The sequence below is a fragment of the Pseudophryne corroboree genome (genome assembly GCF_028390025.1).
Source record: "Pseudophryne corroboree isolate aPseCor3 chromosome 10 unlocalized genomic scaffold, aPseCor3.hap2 SUPER_10_unloc_2, whole genome shotgun sequence".
Classification (NCBI taxonomy): Eukaryota; Metazoa; Chordata; class Amphibia; order Anura; family Myobatrachidae; genus Pseudophryne; species Pseudophryne corroboree.
Genome location: NW_026967473.1, coordinates 750,001 through 769,292, shown reverse-complemented (window position 1 = coordinate 769,292; position 19,292 = coordinate 750,001). Strand labels below are relative to the sequence as shown.

At 48.8% G+C, this 19,292-nt stretch overlaps 1 protein-coding gene across 5 annotated transcripts in view; it reads left to right on the top strand.

Moving 5' to 3' along the window:
* The window catches only part of MTOR (mechanistic target of rapamycin kinase), a 634,684-nt gene that overhangs the window by 179,690 nt on the left and 435,702 nt on the right, over window positions 1-19,292 (top strand). The gene's annotated exons all lie outside the window — the stretch shown is intronic.

The following is a 19,292-nucleotide window of genomic DNA, read 5'->3' as shown; positions in this document are numbered from 1 at the left end:
GTTTGTCTATCTTTTAACTATATTACCTTTACTCTTAAACTATGAAATAACGGCAACTCTCTTTTAGCACTTCTATCAACTATAAAAACTGGCAGACAGGAGAGTGATATACGAAAATGAAAAAGAAAAAGAAATGCAGATATATATATGTGTGCGTGCGTGTGTACGCAAGACAAAAAAATAAACAGTTTTAAAAGACACTAGCGTTTTGTTCTTACCTCCGGTTCCCGGATTCCTTCAGCACTCTTTACCTAAGTGAAGCAGATGCTTATCCTGTCAGCACTACGAGGGATACAACCTCCCGCCCTTTGCTGAGGGATAATGTCTGCTGATCTACCTAGTGCAGATATGTGAAGGACGGGCGAGCCTCCAATTGATAAAGCTAAATATTTATCGTATATAAATCACTTTAAGAGGTCTAAGAACACTGTACGCTATCTACGTAAGAAGTACCGTAAGGGTACGCAAATTGTGTAGCGATCGCTCAACCGTAGTCGAGACGCTCAAGCGTCACGTTCGCTTACGGCCCAGTGATCACAGGCAGGCACGCTATTGGCTGCCGACTAACGTAATGATTCGCTATAGCGTAGCGGACGCTCGGGACCACGAGGAGATCACCAGCGGTGCAGACGCTTACAACGTTTAAACCTTTATATCTATACCTTTAACAGTGAGATACACAGTATACCTTAGTGTAGAGACAGAGTGTAAGTGCAACCTGGTGTAACCTGATTAACTACAAAGCTGCTTGAGCGTCACCGACGCTCAGAGAATACTTAACCCTTATAAAGAATACACAGATACCTGGGCTTAGGGTCCGAAACCTATTATATGTATTATAACTATTATACTTGCAAAAGGAATCACAGTACAAATGATACACTACAATATAACATAAACCAACTAACCAGATAAACTACACAGGAAATACAATACAATACAATTAAAGGAAAATACGAGAGAAAGAGTAGAGAGAGAGAGAGATGGCTCACAGTAAGACAATATGATTACGGAGAAAACTTACGCACAAGGGGAACGATCGCATGCGCCTCGATATCCAGCTCCCGATTATCAGCAATGAGAACCGTTGAGGAGAGAGAACTGGATACGGTCGGCCTGCCTATTTATGCCCCACACACAATACAATTCAATGGTCCCTACAATCTCATTGTTCATTGGACACAGGAATTCGGCTTCGCATTATAACAAAAGGTCATAGGTTGATTCATACAGGTGGGCTGTGACTATTTCCAACTGCTCAGGTGGGAGGGAAACTGGGTTTCCCGCCGCATGGGTAATAAAGTGCAAATAAAGTAAATGTTCATAAACTTCTTATGTCCATAACTATTCGCACGAGCGATTGATCTGCTTCAAACCAACACCGGAATATTTCTAATTAAATATTCTTCCGATGGATACTAAACACCACTGTATTACTCCTGTCTGACCCTTCGTATCACACAAAGAGGGATTCCTCTGTTCATAAACATTCTATATTAACCAAACTTTCAGAATCTATCAAAGGGACCATGATCTACAAAATACATTATTAGTGAAAATATGTAATGATTGAGTCGCACGCTACAACCACAGAAACTCTACCGTAAATACGCATACCATGCGCCTGCGGGTGCCCGCGACTGTGAGTATGCGCACGTACGGGAGAGCGTACGCATGCGCAGCACGGACCTGTGTGAGGTGCAAATATGGTAGTGTGCATAGAGATAATTTTCTGACTTTGACACCTGCCAGCCAGCGCGGTCTGTGTAGTTGATTTAGTGCCCATTGCAGTTATATGTATATCATATTCTGCATTGTCTGTGACGTATGCTAGAGCTCTGCTGTCTGATGCTGGCACAGGTAGTGGACCACCTAGCAACCCCAGCGGTGGCTCCTCCCATGGGTGGCCCCTCCCATGGGTTTCCCCCGGCAGATACAACCTGCTACACCAGTCACCGCTATGCCTCCTCCCATGGGATTCCACCGGCAGATACACCCTGCTACACCAGTCACCGCTATGCCTCCTCCAATGGGATTCCCCCAGCAGATACACACTGCTACACCAGTCACCGCTATGCCTCCTCCCATGGGATTCCCCCAGCAGATACACCGTGCTACACCAGTCACCGCTATGCCTCCTCCCATGGGATTATCCCAGCAGATACACCGTGCTACACCAGTCACCGCTATGCCTCCTCCCATGGGATTCCCCCAGCAGATACACACTGCTACACCAGTCACCGCTATGCCTCCTCCCATGGGATTCCACCGGCAGATACACCCTGCTACACCAGTCACCGCTATGCCTCCTCCAATGGGATTCCTCCAGCAGATACACACTGCTACACCAGTCACCGCTATGCCTCCTCCCATGGGATTATCCCAGCAGATGCACACTGCTACACGAGTCACCACTATGCCTCCTCCCATGGGATTCCCCCAGCAGATACACCCTGCTACACCAGTCACCGCTATGCCCCCTCCCATGGGATTCCCCCAGCAGATACACTCTGCTACACCAGTCACCGCTATGCCCCCTCCCATGGGATTCCCCCAGCAGATACACCCTGCTACACCAGTCACCGCTATGCCTCCTCCCATGGGATTATCCCAGCAGATACACCCTGCTACACCAGTCACCGCTATGCCTCCTCCCATGGGATTATCCCAGCAGATACACCGTGCTACACCAGTCACCGCTATGCCTCCTCCCATGGGATTATCCCAGCAGATACACCCTGCTACACCAGTCACCGCTATGCCCCCTCCCATGGGATTCCCCCAGCAGATACACCCTGCTACACCAGTCACCGCTATGCCTCCTCCCATGGGATTATCCCAGCAGATACACCGTGCTACACCAGTCACCGCTATGCCTCCTCCCATGGGATTATCCCAGCAGATACACCCTGCTACACCAGTCACCGCTATGCCTCCTCCCCTGGGATTCCCTCAGCAGATACACTCTGCTACACCGGTCACCGCTATGCCCCCTCCTTGGTGGATGTACCTCAGTGTAGAGTCTAGCTACACCTCTACTGCAGATGTTACCGGGTGACAGACCCTTACCCACTGACGTCACTAGGTGTGCTGTGCCAACCTCCGTCTATGCAGCTGTCAGATTCTGTGGCGTCATCTGGAAAGGCCGCTCTCACCAAGTTCCCCTCAGGGGAGGAGGAGCATCAATCTACATGGGATATACCACTGTAAGGGCCGTCAAATCCGTTCTTAAGATAGAAGTGGAGGAGCCTACTTCTAAACCAAAAGCCCCACTTTTAAGTGCTAGAAGGTAGTTAAGGCTGAATTTCTTCAGTTTGATCAGCTTACTGACCTCATGCGTGAAGAATGGAGTACCCCTTGGTAAAAAGTTCCAGCTTCATTTTACCCTATCCCAGCTGGTGATTGTGCCAGACTGTGAAGTGGGAGGTTCCCCCAGCTGTAGATTCCCATGTAATACATCTGGTTAAAACCTCTACTTTACCTATGCCAACAGCATCTTTCTTAAAGGAGACAACGGATAGACAAATGTAAGCCTGCCTCAAATCTGTCTGTTCCCTTACAGCAGCTGTTACTCGGCTCGCTATGGCCGCTGCCTGGGTGGCTAAGGCCATTGAGAGCTGGACTGAGGCTCTGGAGGAAAGCCTACCCTCTGTTGTTGCCCGGGAACAGCTGCCCCACATCACCTATATCAAAGACGCAGCCTACTACTTAGGGGAAGCGGCACTGGATACTGGTCTGGCTTCCAAGGCGTCCACTGCCTCGGTGGTAGTCCGCCGCATTCCCTGGTAACGCTCATGGAAAGCTGACACGGACTCAAAGGGCCCTGGAATGACTGCCTTACGCTGGGGAAATTCTGTTTTGCACAGAATTGGACGAAATTGTGGCTTCCCTGGCAGCCTCCAAAACTTCTTTCCTGCCCTCAGCATCTACCCCAAAGTCTTGGACGTCTTCCTTTCCGTCCTTTTGCCCCCAAAGCAAGACTAAAAGACAGTCCTTTCCTCTGCAGTCAGCTTCCACAAAGACCTTCAAGCCCATGGCCAAGCAGACCTGGGCTTGCCAGACTTCCAACTCCCAGCAAATCTTTTATACAGGACCCCCATCAGACCCGAGCAAAGCCTTAGCACTCCACAAGGCCGTTCAGTTCCTGCTGCACTCTGGGGTAGTAATCTCGGTCCCTTTATCACAGCGAAAGGCAGGTTTTTACTCTACCCTGTTCTTAAACCCAATGATCTCATAGCCCTATCCTCAATCTCAAATCCCTAAACAGGTTTATCAGAGTGCTCAGGTTTCGTATTGAAACCCTCCACTCTATTATCCTGGGTGTGGAGCCTCTGGACCTTACGGTGTCTCTGGACATTCAGAACACTTACCTGTGTATACCTATAGCACCCTCTCATCAGCGGTTCCTACGGTTTGCTGTCCTCCAACATTTCCAATTTCGGGCACTATCCTTGAGTCATTCTACTGCTCCCATGGTCTTTACCAAAATCATGGCTGGTATGGCGGCACAGCTTAATCGTCAGGGGATCAGACTACTCCCATACCTGGATGACCTGCTGATCCTCACACACACACACTCTGGAGGTTCTATTATCGCCAGCTTCAGCTGACTATTGCCTTCCTGCAAACACACAGCTGGCTAATCAATTGGAAATAGTCCTCCCTTATGCCTACTCAAAGATTGTTACATCTGGGAGCTGTCCTGGATTCTCGGGTACAAATTTTTTTCCTGCCAGCAGACGAGATGTCTCCACGGGAGACTGGTCCAGGTCCAGTCTGACACAGCCTGCGGTGGTCTATCTCAACCATCAGGGAGGCACTCGCAGCCTGTTGACAATGCAGGAAGTGGCTCACATTCTCAGATTGGCTGAATGCCATCTCCTGTCCATCTCGGCGGAGTTCATTCCATCCCCAACTGGGAAGCAAATTTCCTCTGTGGTCATGACTTGCACGTCGGCGAGTGGGCTCTACACCCAGAGGTCTTCCAGCTACTGGTGGACAAGTGGGGCCTGCCGGACGTGGACCTCATTGCCTCCTGACACAACCACAAGGTTCCTGTGGATTGGTCCAGGACGAGATCCCGAAGCAGCTTTTGTGGACGCCCTAACAGTGACGTGGATCTTCCGTCTTGTGCACCTCTTCCCTTCAGTCTCCCTCCCCTCTGGTTCTTTGCAAATTCAAGCAAGAAGGAGGCACCGTCCTGTTGATGGCTCCAGCCTGGCCCAGGCGCCATTGGTTCTCTGATCTCCAGAGTCTCTCCATAGACGCTCCATTTCCACTTCTGCTATGACCAGAGTTGTTGTCTCAAGGGTGTAAATTTACTAAGATGGGAGTTCTATTTAAGATGGGATGTTGCCCATAGCAACCAATCAGATTCTACTTATTTATCTAGTACCTTCAAAAAGATAATACCTGAAATCTGATTGGTTGCTATGGGCAACATCCCATCTTAAATAGAACTCCCATCTTAGTATATTTACCCCGGGGTCTCTGTCTACACCTGGAACTAGCCTGTCTGTCTTAGAAGGGGTGACTCAAGATCCACACCGTCAAAGGTCCAAAGGTTTCTCTCTCTCTGTGGCCCAGATCATTGGATTTGCCAGTGGTTTTCCAGGTACTTCAGGAGCCTTTGTTTGAACCCCTGGAATCGGTGGACCTCAAATGGCAAATGTCAAAGTCTTTTTCTCTGGCTGGGTCCACAGGATTATCCACAGGATAACATTGGGATATTGTCGAGTGACAGCGAAAATGGCACCAACACGGTCACATGCTTTCTGGCCTCCCAGGATGCATTGTGGCCTTCACCATGTAGTCCCGCCCACTGTCTCAGTCAGATCAGTTTTTTGCTTGGTGCGGCAGGAAGCCGCATGGTCATAGGGCTGCTGTGAGAGCAGCCTCAAGCTTTTATTATTTTATTTTTATAGACTTACTATATTGTTTTTTTGAGCGACTTATCTTAACAGCGTCTTCAACGCATTCTAGAAAGAGTCGCTCCAACAACTCCCCACTGGGTCGCAACAACGCTTACCTTCAGGTATCAGTGCTGTCTCGACGGGCGTCTGTGTCGGATGTTCTAGCAGGTCCAGCAGACGTTACCAGGCTGTGGCCGGAGCATGGGGAGACAGTGAGTATATGGACTTCCTCTTACTAGAGGGGTCAGGACACAGCTACGCTGATTTGGGGGAGACTACAAACAGTGTGTTGATGCGCCGAACATCTCGAGTGTGACAGCGCTACGCTCCGGGGATCATAGGCGCCAGGACTAGGTAGAGGCCGCGATCCTGGGAGTTTAAGTCAACAGGGGGATTCAGACGCTCTCCTGGCCGTCCCTCCTCCGAGTTCATGGCCAGTTCCCGCGTGTCTCTCGTTTCATGAACTGAATGACCTCACTTCCGGCTCAGACGCTACCACGAGGGTACTCGGTCGCAGCTTAGACGCTGCGGTTGTGTACACTGGAGATAAAGCCGCCCAGACCGAGTCGCAGGCCTTAGCGTCTGCATACACCTGGAAATCGCTCAGCGTCCGTGTCCATTGGTGAGCGTCCGTGTCCATTATCTGTTATCAAGAGCGGTAGTGTATATCAGTAGCGTCTGAATCACTCAGCGTCTTACGAGCGTATGTGCTTGGATATGGAAGTGTGGTGAGTCTCCCTGTATCCCGCTCCCTGGAGGCAGGGTATACAGTACTAAAAATTCTCTCTACTCTTTAGTATGAATTGTTAATTTTTAGTACCTATTGCATATGAGACCTGTATATTACTGTGTTTTCTGCATGTTATGTTGAAAAAAGAACCAGTTTAAAACAGAAGTACAATTTTCCTACTTATATATAAGTTATTATGGAGGTTGTATTCTCATATGTCAATGTCTAATGCTTTAACATGTGACTGACTGCTAGTATGCGTGCTGACTTTTCTGTGTAATGTCAGTCCTGTTCTGACCCTCAATTCAGGTGCACTGTGGTCAGATTGATCTCACCTCTATATACTGACATATAGTGTGATTTTCAGTCACAAATTGTGTAGTCATTAATAGTTTATTATCATGTCTGTGAGCGGCAAAAGTGATGAGGAGAATTTATCAAGCACTCCTATAACCCTAACATGTTTATCTTGTAAGTCAGGGGTAATTGATATGAATCAATTGGTCACTTATGAGGGGTTGTGTGCAAACTGTTTTGCTTTTCAGCAAAGTAAAAAACAGGAGTTGGTTCAACCACCAACAGAGCCACCATGGAATATGTTCGCAAAGACTCTATCTTCAATAGCGGACAGGTTAACTCCGGTAGCACCACCTCAGGGGTTAGGTTACACTATGAACCTATACATGCAGCTCCCTTCCTATGGTTTGGTTCCAGTAGCCTCTACAAGCAACCAAGGGGTAGGTAAGACTAAGACAGATACGTCTGTGTGGCAGACTACACAAGATGATACATCGGATGATGATGATACAATAGATTCAACTCCGTATGATGATCAGTCGCAGAGCTTTAGTTCAGAAGATGTAGCTGAACTCATTAATGCTGTGAAGGCTGTTCTCTTGTTGGAAGAACCAGCCAAGACAGTGTTATAAGCTAAAGCACCTGTATTTAAACGAACAAAATCAGTGAAAACTGAATTCCCAGCGTCCGCTGAGCTGACGGAAATGATGGATGAGTCTTGGGCAGCGCCCAGTAAAAAGTACAAGATTCCTAGGAGATGGGATTCTTATTATCCATTTCCAGCTGTGGATTGTTCGAAAAGAGAAGTTCCTCCAAAAGTAGATGCACATGTTCTGCGACTCGTGCATAAATCTGCTTTACCACTGTCATCTACCTCATTGAATGATGTCACAGACAGAAGGGTAGAGAGCCTGTTGAAAAATATTTTTTCTCTAGTAGGAGCAGTGGTAAGACCTGCTATGGCTTCTGCCTGGGTAGCAAAGGCTATGGGCGAATGGATAGAGGAACTAGAGAATGACATCGGTTCTCCTACTAGGGAGCAAAAGGATTGTTTTTGCCGTTTAAGACAATCTGCCCAGTATTTGGAAGAAGCAGCAATTGATGTAGGTACAGTTGCGTCTAAAGCTTCAGCCCTGACAGTTGTCGCTCGCAGAGCAGTTTGGCTACGGACCTGGAAGGCAGATGCGGAATCCAAGAAAGAATTGGAAGCATTGCCTTTTGTTGGTAATATATTGTTTGGGAAACCTTTATCGGATATCCTAGAATCAGAGGCTGAATCAAAGAAGGTCAGATTTCCGGCTAGTTATAACCCTAAGTCCAAGGGTTTAAAATTTTCGCTCATTTCGTTGGCAAAGCAAAGCTAAAGAGGAGCCTAAGCAACCCCAGTTTAACTCCAGGGGTAGGAAGCAGTGGGCTAGGAAAAAGCCAGCTTCCAAACCTGAATAGAAACCCTCAGCCTGAAGAGACGGGCCTCCGCCTGGAGGATTCCAGGGTTGGGGGCCGACTCCTTCATTTTGCACACATATGGCAACAGTCAACAACAGATGCTTGGGTGCAGAAGGTAGTATCTCAGGGGTATGGGTTCCCATTCAGGAGGCAGCCTCCTCAAAGATGTTTTTGCACCAGCCCGTCTCGTATAGAGTCGAAGGCCAATGCCCTGCAAGAAGCAGTCCAAACATTACTGCAGTCAGGTGTGATTGTCCCAGTACCTCCATCACAAAGGGGACAGGGGTATTACTCCAATCTATTTCTAATCCAGAAGACAAATGGGTCATATAGACCAATTCTAAATCTGAAAATGTTGAACAAATACATATGGATCCCGAAGTTCCACATGGAGACGTTACGCTCCATAATGTTGGCTATGGAACCGGGAGATTACATGGTATCTCTGGATGTACGGGATGCTTACCTACATGTGCCTATAGCACTATCACATCAGTGTTACCTCAGGTTTGCCATCCTCCAGGAACATTTCCAGTTCCAAGCTCTACATTTCGGGCTAGCTACAGCACCCAGGGTGTTTACCAAGATCATGGTGGTTATGGCAGCTTGTCTGCGCAAACAGGGGATAAGAATATTCCCATACCTCGATGACCTGTTAATCTTAGCACAGTCGCAAGATTTACTGTTGAGCCATCTTTAACAGACAATAGTTTGTTTACAGAGACACGGGTGGCTCATAAATTGGGAAAAGTCGTCCCTGAATCCGTCACAGCGGATGGTTCATTTGGCAGCCATATTGGATTCAGACCTACAGAGAGTTCTCTTACCAGAGAAAAAAATAGTCAAGGTGCAGGTCATGGCTCAGGAAGCGTTGCACACTCAGACAATGTCAGTCCATGCAGCAATGTGACTGTTGGGTCTGATGGTATCAACCTTCGACATGGTGGAATATGCGCAATTCCACTCCAGACCATTGCAGCACCTTATTCTGACCAAATGGAACGGAAATCACCAGACGATAAAGAAACAGATGATAAAGATTCCAGTAAATGTAAAAAGGTCTCTAGCGTGGTGGCTACAGACAGACCATTTAAACAAGGGGAGACCCATTTGGATAAAAGAGTGGCAAGTCCTGACAACAGATGCCAGTCTGCAAGGCTCGGGTGCGGTACTCGGAAGCCTATGGTTCCAAGGAAAATGGACCGCAAGGGAAAGTCGCCTGCCAATAAATCTGTTAGAAATAAGAGCCATTTACTTGGCCCTAGTTCAGGCAAAGGACAATCTACAAGGAAGACCAGTCCAGATCCGCTCAGACAATGCGACGGCAGTAGCATACCTCAATCATCAAGGAGGAACTCACAGCAAGAGTCTGATGGAGGAAGTAACTCCCATTCTAAAATAAGCGGAACTCCATCTCCCAGCATTGTCAGCAGTATTGTCCCGGGTGTACTAAACAGGGAAGTGGACTTTCTCAGTCGGCACACCATTCAGGAAACCGAATGGGCACTACACCCAGAAGTGTTTCAGACACTGGTGAACAGATGGGGTCTACCAGAGAGAGACCTTATGGCGTCTCGTCTGAACAACAAAGTTCCAAGGTATGGATCGAGAACAAGGGACCCAGGAGCAGTCCTGGTAGACGCACTGTCAGTAGAATGGAGGTTTCAGCTGGCGTATCTGTTCCCACCAATATCTCTGTTACCCAGAGTATTGAGAAAGATAAAACAGGCAAAAGGAGCGATCATTCTAATAGCTCCAGCTTGGCCAAGAAGGCATTGGTACACAGATCTGTTGAGAATGTCCATGGAAGCACCGATTACTGCTCCCTCAACGTCCAGATCTGCTAATGCAGGGTCCTTGTTGTCACAGTCATCTGGATCGCCTATCTTTGACGGCGTGGCTTTTGAAACCTCTATCTTAGAGGCTAAAGGATTTTCGAAACAAGTAATCCAAACTATTCTTAGAGCAAGAAAGCCTTCTTCGGCCCGTGTGTATCATAGAATATGGCAAGCCTATATTCATTGGTGTACTGGAAAAAATTTCAATCCGAGATCTTTTAAAGTAACTAGGATTTTGGATTTCCTTCAGGCAGGATTGGATAAGGGGTTGAAAGCTGCTTCCTTGAGGGTTCAAGTCTCAGCGTTAACTGTATGGTTTCAGCAGAAGATTGCTGATTTACAGGATGTACGTACTTTTTTTCAAGGAGTAGTACATATTCAACCTCCATTTGTTCCTCCTGCAGCTCCCTGGGATTTGAATTTAGTTCTTAAATTTCTCCAGGGTCCTTTAACCGTTAACCACTTAAGATCTGCTCTCTCAAGTGGTTCAAACAAAGTTCTTTTTCTACTGGCAATGGTGTCAGCCAGAAGAGTGTCAGATTTAGGAGCATTATCATGTAAGTCTCCTTTCCTAAGTTTTTTTCCAGACAGAGCAGTTCTCAGAACGAGATCTAGCTATCTTCCAAAGGTGGTATAAAAGTTTCACCTGAATGAAGAGATTGTAGTCCCAGCTTTTCAGGTATCGGGACTATCTGTGGGAGAAGCGTCACTGGACGTGGTCCGGGCTTTAAGAATCTACGTAGATCGTACTAGTGCCATCAGGAAAACAGATTCTCTCTTCATCCTCTACGGATTCCATAGAAGAGGATGGCCTGCTAGTAAACAGACGCTGGCGAGATGGCTCCGAATGGTAATATCAGAAGTTTATTCTCATGCAGATCTCCCTGTTCCGGCTAATGACTCTGCACACACTACACGTAAGGTAGGTCCTTCTTGGGCAGCACAACAGGGTGCTTCAGCAGAACAGATATGTAGGGCAGCCACATGGTCTTCCATAAACACATTCATTAGACATTATGCCTTGGATACTTTTGCCTCTCATGACGCAGACTTCGGGCGAAAGGTCCTCCTGTGTAATCAGGAGCGTCCCCACCACTAAAATTGGTTTTGGGAATCCCAATGTTATCCTGTGGACCCAGCCAGAGAAATATACGTTATGGTAAGAACTTACCGTTGATAACGTGATTTCTCTTATGTCCACAGGTATCCACAGGGATCCCACCCTGACGCAGCTGATTTGAGGATCTAGACAATCACTAAAACCTCTTCCTTCTTGTATGGAAGGGTGTGCATGTGTGTTCTTATCGCCTGTACAGGTCTCTGCCTGATGTTCCTGCCTATAATCGCTGTGGAAAGAACTGATCTGACTGAGTCAGTGGGCGGGACTATATGGTGAAGGCCCCAATGCATCCTGGGAGGCCAGAAAGCTCGTGACCGTGTTGGTGCCATTTTCGCTGTCGCTCGACAATATCCCAATGTTATCCTGTGGATACCTGTGGACATAAGAGAAATCACGTTATCAACGGTAAGTTCTTACCATAACGTCTATTTCTTATGGTTATTGCATCTGCCCGAAGCGTGTCAGATTTGGAGGTGCTTTCCCTTTTTCGATCTTTCATCGGGACAGGGCTGTTCTTCGAATTCGTCCTGGCTACCTTCCTTGAATGTGGTCCGTGTCCTTCGGATATACGTGGATCGTACCAATCGTATTCCCTCTTTCTCCTCTATGGATTCCACAAAAGGAGCTGGCCAGATGGCTTCGCACGACTATCTCACAGGGTTACACGCAGGCTGATGCCGCCTCTGCTCATTCTACTCGCTCTATGGATCCTTTTGTGGGCAGCCCGTTGTGGCACGTCAGCTGAACAACATCCCCATTGTCTCCCCTGTGGAGGCTGAAGAAGAAAAGGAGAGTTATGGTAGACTTACCTTTTGTTAACTGTTCTTTGAAGTCCATAGGGTCCACAGGGCGCCCACCCTGACGCACCTGGCTTCTATGGGTTCCCTTCTCCACAGCGTGTGAGTGTATTCTTGTGTGTACCAGCCTTCCTTCTATCCTGCTTCTGCCATCAGCTTGTTAACAAAAATGAATAGCCTCGAGCTGTGGGCGGAGCATCCTGGCATTTGTTAAAGTGTTAGTGTTTGGTGTCTGGTCCTAACCACCACCTACACCCTATTATCTCCCCTGTGGACCCTATGGACTTTGAAGAAAGAGCGTTAGCATAACTCTCCCTTTCTCTAACGTCCTCAGTGGATGCTGGGACTCCGTAAGGACCATGGGGAATAGCGGCTCCGCAGGAGACTGGGCACAAAAGTAAAACCTTGAACTAGCTGGTGTGCACTGGCTCCTCCCCCTATGACCCTCCTCCAAGCCTCAGTTAGATTTTTGTGCCCGAACGAGAAGGGTGCATGCTAGGTGGCTCTCCTGAGCTGCTTAGAGTAAAAGTTTTATTTTAGGTTTTTTATTTTCAGTGAGTCCTGCTGGCAACAGGCTCACTGCATCGTGGGACTAAGGGGAGAAGAAACGAACTCACCTGCGTGCAGAGTGGATTGGGTTTCTTAGGCTACTGGACATTAGCTCCAGAGGGACGATCACAGGTTCAGCCTGGATGGGTCCCGGAGCCGCGCCGCCGGCCCCCTTACAGAGCCAGAAGAACGAAGAGGTCCGGTGAAATCGGCGGCAGAAGACGTTCCTGTCTTCAACTAAGGTAGCGCACAGCACTGCAGCTGTGCGCCATTGCTCTCAGCACACTAAACACTCCGGTCACTGAGGGTGCAGGGCACTAGGGGGGGGGCCCTGAGACGCAATAAAAACAGAAATACCTTAGGATGGCAAAAGAAATACATCACATATAGCTCCTGGGCTATATGGATGTATTTAACCCCTGCCAGTTTTCCAGAAAAAAGCGGGAGATAAGGCCGTCGTGAAGGGGCGGAGCCTATCTCCTCAGCACACAAGCGCCATTTTCCCTCACCGTTCCGCTGGAAGGACGGCTCCCTGACTCTCCCCTGCAGTCCCTACAGAATCAGGGTAAAAACGAGAGAGGGGGGGCACTACTGGCAGCTAAATTATAAACAGCAGCTATAAAAGGGAGTAACACTTATATAAGGTTATCCCTATATATATATATATATATATATATATATATATATAATATATATATATATATATATATATATATATATATTATATATATAGCGCTCTGGTGTGTGCTGGCAAACTCTCCCTCTGTCTCCCCAAAGGGCTAGTGGGGTCCTGTCCTCTATCAGAGCATTCCCTGTGTGTGTGCTGGGTGTCGGTACGATTGTGTCGACATGTATGAGGAGGAAAATGATGTGGAAGCAGAGCAATTGCCTGTATTAGTGATGTCACCCCCTAGGGAGTCGACACCTGACTGGATGGTTGTATTTAAAGAACTATGTGACAATGTCAGCACTTTACAAAAAACTGTTGACGACTTGAGACAGCCGACAAATCAATTAGTGCCTGTCCAGGCGTCTCAGACACCGTCAGGGGCGATAAAACGCCCGTTACCTCAGTGGGTCGACACAGACCCAGACACGGATACTGAGTCCAGTGTCGACGGTGAGGAGACAAACGTAATGTCCAGTAGGGCCACACGTTACATGATCACGGCAATGAAGGAGGCATTGAACATTTCTGACACTACAAGTACCACAAAGAAGGGTATTATGTGGGGAGTGAAAAAACTACCAGTAGCTTTTCCTGAGTCAGATGAATTAAATGAGGTGTGTGATAAAGCGTGGGTTTCCCCCGATAAAAAAGTGCTAATTTCTAATAAATTATTGGCACTATAACCTTTCCCGCCAGAGGTTAGGGCGCGTTGGGAAACACCCCCTAGAGTAGATAAAGCGCTCACACGTTTATCTAAACAAGTAGCGTTACCGTCTCCTGATACGGCCGCCCTCAAAGAACCAGCGGATAGAAGGCTGGAAAATATCCTGAAGGGTATATACACACATACTGGTGTTATACTGCGACCAGCAATCGCATCAGCCTGGATGTGCAGTGCTGGAGTTGCGTGGTCGGATTCCCTGACTGAAAATATTGATACCCTAGATATGGACAGTATATTACTAACTATAGAGCATTTGAAGGATGCATTACTATATATGCGTGATGCACAGAGGGATATTTGCACCCTGGCATCAAGAGTGAGTGCTATGTCCATTTCTGCCAGAAGAGCGTTATGGACGCGACAGTGGTCAGGGGATGCGGATTCCAAACGACATATGGAAGTATTGCCGTTTAAAGGGGAGGAGTTATTTGGGGCCGGTCTATCGGACCTGGTGGCCACGGCAACGGCCGGAAAGTCCACCTTTTTACCCCAGGTCACCTCTCAGCAGAAAAAGACACCGTCTTTTCAAACTCAGTCCTTTCGTTCCCATAAGTACAGGCGGGCAAAAGGCCACTCATTTCTGCCCCGGGGCAGAGGAAGAGGAAAAAGACTGCACCAGGCAGCCTCTTCCCAGGAGCAGAAGCCCTCCTCTGCTTCTGCCAAGTCTTCAGCATGACGCTGGGGCTTTACAAGCGGACTCGGACACGGTGGGGGCCCGTCTCAAAAATTTCAACGCGCAGTGGGCTCACTCGCAAGTGGACCCCTGGATTCTGCAGGTAGTATCACAGGGGTACAAACTGGAATTCGAGACGTCTCCCCCTCGCCGGTTCCTGAAGTCTGCTCTACCAAAGTCTCCCTCCGACAGGGAGGCAGTTTTGGAAGCCATTCACAAGCTGTATTCCCAGCAGGTGATAATCAAGGTACCTCTCCTACAACAGGGAAAGGGGTATTATTCCACGCTGTTTGTGGTACCGAAGCCGGACGGCTCGGTGAGACCAATTTTAAATCTAAAATCCTTGAACACTTACATAAAGAGGTTCAAATTCAAGATGGAGTCACTCAGAGCAGTGATAGCAAACCTGGAAGAAGGGGACTATATGGTGTCTCTGGACATCAAAGATGCTTATCTCCACGTCCCAATCTACCCTTCTCACCAAGGGTACCTCAGGTTTGTAGTACAAAACTGTCATCATCAGTTTCAGACGCTGCCGTTTGGATTGTCCACGGCACCTCGGGTCTTTACCAAGGTAATGGCCGAAATGATGATTCTTCTTCGAAGAAAAGGCGTTTTAATTATCCCTTACTTGGACGATCTCCTGATAAGGGCAAGGTCCAGAGAACAGTTAGAGGTCGGAGTAGCACTATCTCAGTTAGTGTGACGTCAGCACGGGTGGATTCTAAATATTCCAAAATCGCAGCTGATTCCAACGACACGTCTCCTGTTCCTAGGAATGATTCTGGACACAGTCCAGAAAAAGGTATTTCTCCCAGAGGAGAAGGCCAGGGAGTTATCCGAGCTAGTCGGGAATCTCCTAAAACCAGGCCAGGTGTCAGTGCATCAGTGCACGAGGGTCCTGGGAAAAATGGTGGCTTCTTACGAAGCGATTCCATTCGGAAGATTCCATGCAAGAACGTTTCAGTGGGATCTTCTGGACAAATGGTCCGGATCGCATCTTCAGATGCATCAGCGGATAACCCTGTCGCCAAGGACAAGGGTGTCTCTTCTGTGGTGGCTGCAGAGTGCTCATCTACTAGAGGGCCGCAGATTCGGCATTCAGGATTGGATCCTGGTGACCACAGATGCCAGCCTGAGAGGCTGGGGAGCAGTCACACACGGACAAAATTTCCAGGGCTTGTGGTCAAGCATGGAAACATCTCTTCATATAAACATTCTGGAACTAAGGGCCATTTACAATGCCCTAAGTCAAGCAAAACCCCTGCTTCAGGGTCAGGCGGTATTGATCCAATCGGACAACATCACGTCAGTCGCCCACGTAAACAGACAGGGCGGCACGAGAAGCAGGAGGGCGATGGCAGAAGCTGCAAGGATTCTTCGCTGGGCGGAGAATCATGTGATAGCACTGTCAGCAGTGTTCATTCCGGGAGTGGACAACTGGGAAGCGGACTTCCTCAGCAGACACGACCTTCACCCGGGGGAGTGGGGACTTCATCCAGAAGTCTTCCAAGAGATGGTAAACCGTTGGGAAAAACCAAAGGTGGACATGATGGCGTCCCGTCTCAACAAAAAACTAGACAGATATTGCGCCAGGTCAAGGGACCCTCAGGCAATAGCGGTGGACGCTCTGGTAACACCATGGGTGTACCAGTCAGTTTATGTGTTCCCTCCTCTGCCTCTCATACCAAAAGTACTGAGAATCATAAAAAGGAGAGGAGTAAGAACTATACTCGTGGTTCCGGATTGGCCAAGAAGGACTTGGTACCCGGAACTTCAAGAGATGCTCACGGAGGACCCGTGGCCTCTACCTCTAAGAAAGGACCTGCTCCAGCAGGGACCTTGTCTGTTCCAAGACTTACCGCGGCTGCGTTTGACGGCATGGCGGTTGAATGCCGGATCCTGAAGGAAAAAGGCATTCCAGAAGAAGTCATCCCTACCCTGATAAAGGCCAGGAAGGATGTAACCGCGAAACATTATGACCGCATTTGGCGAAAATATGTTGCGTGGTGTGAGGCCAAAGAGGCCCCTACAGAGGAATTTCAACTGGGTCGCTTCCTACATTTCCTGCAAACAGGACTGTCTATGGGCCTAAAATTAGGGTCCATTAAGGTTCAAATTTCGGCCCTGTCGATTTTCTTCCAAAAAGTGCCTGAAGTCCAGACGTTTGTCAAAGGGGTACTGCATATACAGCCTCCTTTTGTGCCCCCGGTGGCACCTTTGGGATCTCAATGTGGTTTTGGGGTTCCTAAAATCACATTGGTTTGAACCACTCACCACTGTGGAATTAAAATATCTCACATGGAAGGTGGTAATGCTGTTAGCCCTGGCTTCAGCCAGGCGTGTCTCAGAATTGGCGGCTTTATCTTATAAAAGCCCTTACCTGATTTTTCACACGGATAGGGCAGAATTGAGGACTCGTCCTCAATTTCTCCCAAAGGTGGTTTCAGCGTTTCACGTGAACCAGCCTATTGTGGTGCCTGCGGCTACTGGGGACTTGGAGGACTCCAAGTTACTGGACGTAGTCAGGGCCCTCAAAATATATATTTCCAGGACGGCTGGAGTCAGGAAATCTGACTCGCTGTTTATCCTGTATGCACCCAACAAGCTGGGTGCTCCTGCTTCTAAGCAGACGATTGCTCGTTGGATTTGTAGTACAATTCAGCTTGCGCATTCTGTGGCAGGCCTGCCACAGCCAAAATCTGTAAAAGCCCATTCCACAAGGAAGGTGGGCTCATCTTGGGCGGCTGCCCGAGGGGTCTCGGCTTTACAACTTTGCCGAGCAGCTACTTGGTCAGGGGCAAACACGTTTGCTAAATTCTACAAATTTGATACCCTGGCTGAGGAGGACCTGGAGTTCTCTCATTCGGTGCTGCAGAGTCATCCGCACTCTCCCGCCCGTTTGGGAGCTTTGGTATAATCCCCATGGTCCTTACGGAGTCCCAGCATCCACTTAGGACGTTAGAGAAAATAAGAATTTACTTACCGATAATTCTATTTCTCATAGTCCGTAGTGGATGCTGGGCGCCCATCCCAAGTGCGGATTGTCTGCAATACTTGTATATAGTTATTGTTACAAAATTCGGGTTATTATTGTTGTGAGCCATCTTTTCAGAGGCTCCTTCGTTTATCATACTGTTAACTGGGTTCAGATCACAGGTTGTACGGTGTGATTGGTGTGGCTGGTATGAGTCTTACCCGGGATTCAATATCCTTCCTTATTATGTACGCTCGTCCGGGCACAGTATCCTAACTGAGGCTTGGAGGAGGGTCCTAGGGGGAGGAGCCAGTGCACACCAGCTAGTTCAAGCTTTTACTTTTGTGCCCAGTCTCCTGCGGAGCCGCTATTCCCCATGGTCCTTACGGAGTCCCAGCATCCACTACGGACTATGAGAAATAGAATTATCGGTAAGTAAATTCTTATTTTTTGTTTCAAGAGTGCATGACCGTGTACGTTGTATTATTTCTATTCTGAAGTAGTTGCAGTTTTATAGTTAATTGGGCAGGGGTCCTGGAATGCACACCGGTAATGAGGTGCCACCCTGCGGAGACCTCCCAGTACTGCATACACGGACAAGGTTCCGGTGCACACCGGTAATGAGGTGCCACCCTGCGGAGACCTCCCAGTACTGCATACACAGACGAGGTTCCGGTGCACACCAGTAATGAGGTGCCACCCTGCGGAGACCTCCCAGTACTGCATACACGGACAAGGTTCCGGTGCACACCGGTAATGAGGTGCCACCCTGCGGAGACCTCTCAGTACTGCATACACGGACAAGGTTCCGGTGCACACCGGTTATGAGGTGCCACCCTGCGGAGACCTCCCAGTACTGCATACACAGACGAGGTTCCGGTGCACACCGGTAATGAGGTGCCACCCTGCGGAGACCTCCCAGTACTGCATACACGGACAAGGTTCCGGTGCACACCGGTAATGAGGTGCCACCCTGCGGAGACCTCCCAGTACTGCATACACAGACGAGGTTCCGGTGCACACCGGTAATGAGGTGCCACCCTGCGGAGACCTCCCAGTACTGCATACACGGACAAGGTTCCGGTGCACACCGGTAATGAGGTGCCACCCTGCGGAGACCTCCCAGTACTGCATACACGGACAAGGTTCCGGTGCACACCGGTAATGAGGTGCCACCCTGCGGAGACCTCCCAGTACTGCATACACGGACAAGGTTCCGGTGCACACCGGTAATGAGGTGCCACCCTGCGGAGACCTCCCAGTACTGCATACACGGACAAGGTTCCGGTGCACACCGGTAATGAGGTGCCACCCTGCGGAGACCTCCCAGTACTGCATACACGGACGAGGTTCCGGTGCACACCGGTAATGAGGTGCCACCCTGCGGAGACCTCCCAGTACTGCATACACGGACGAGGTTCCGGTGCACACCGGTAATGAGGTGCCACCCTGCGGAGACCTCCCAGTACTGCATACACAGACGAGGTTCCGGTGCACACCGGTAATGAGGTGCCACCCTGCGGAGACCTCCCAGTACTGCATACACAGACGAGGTTCCG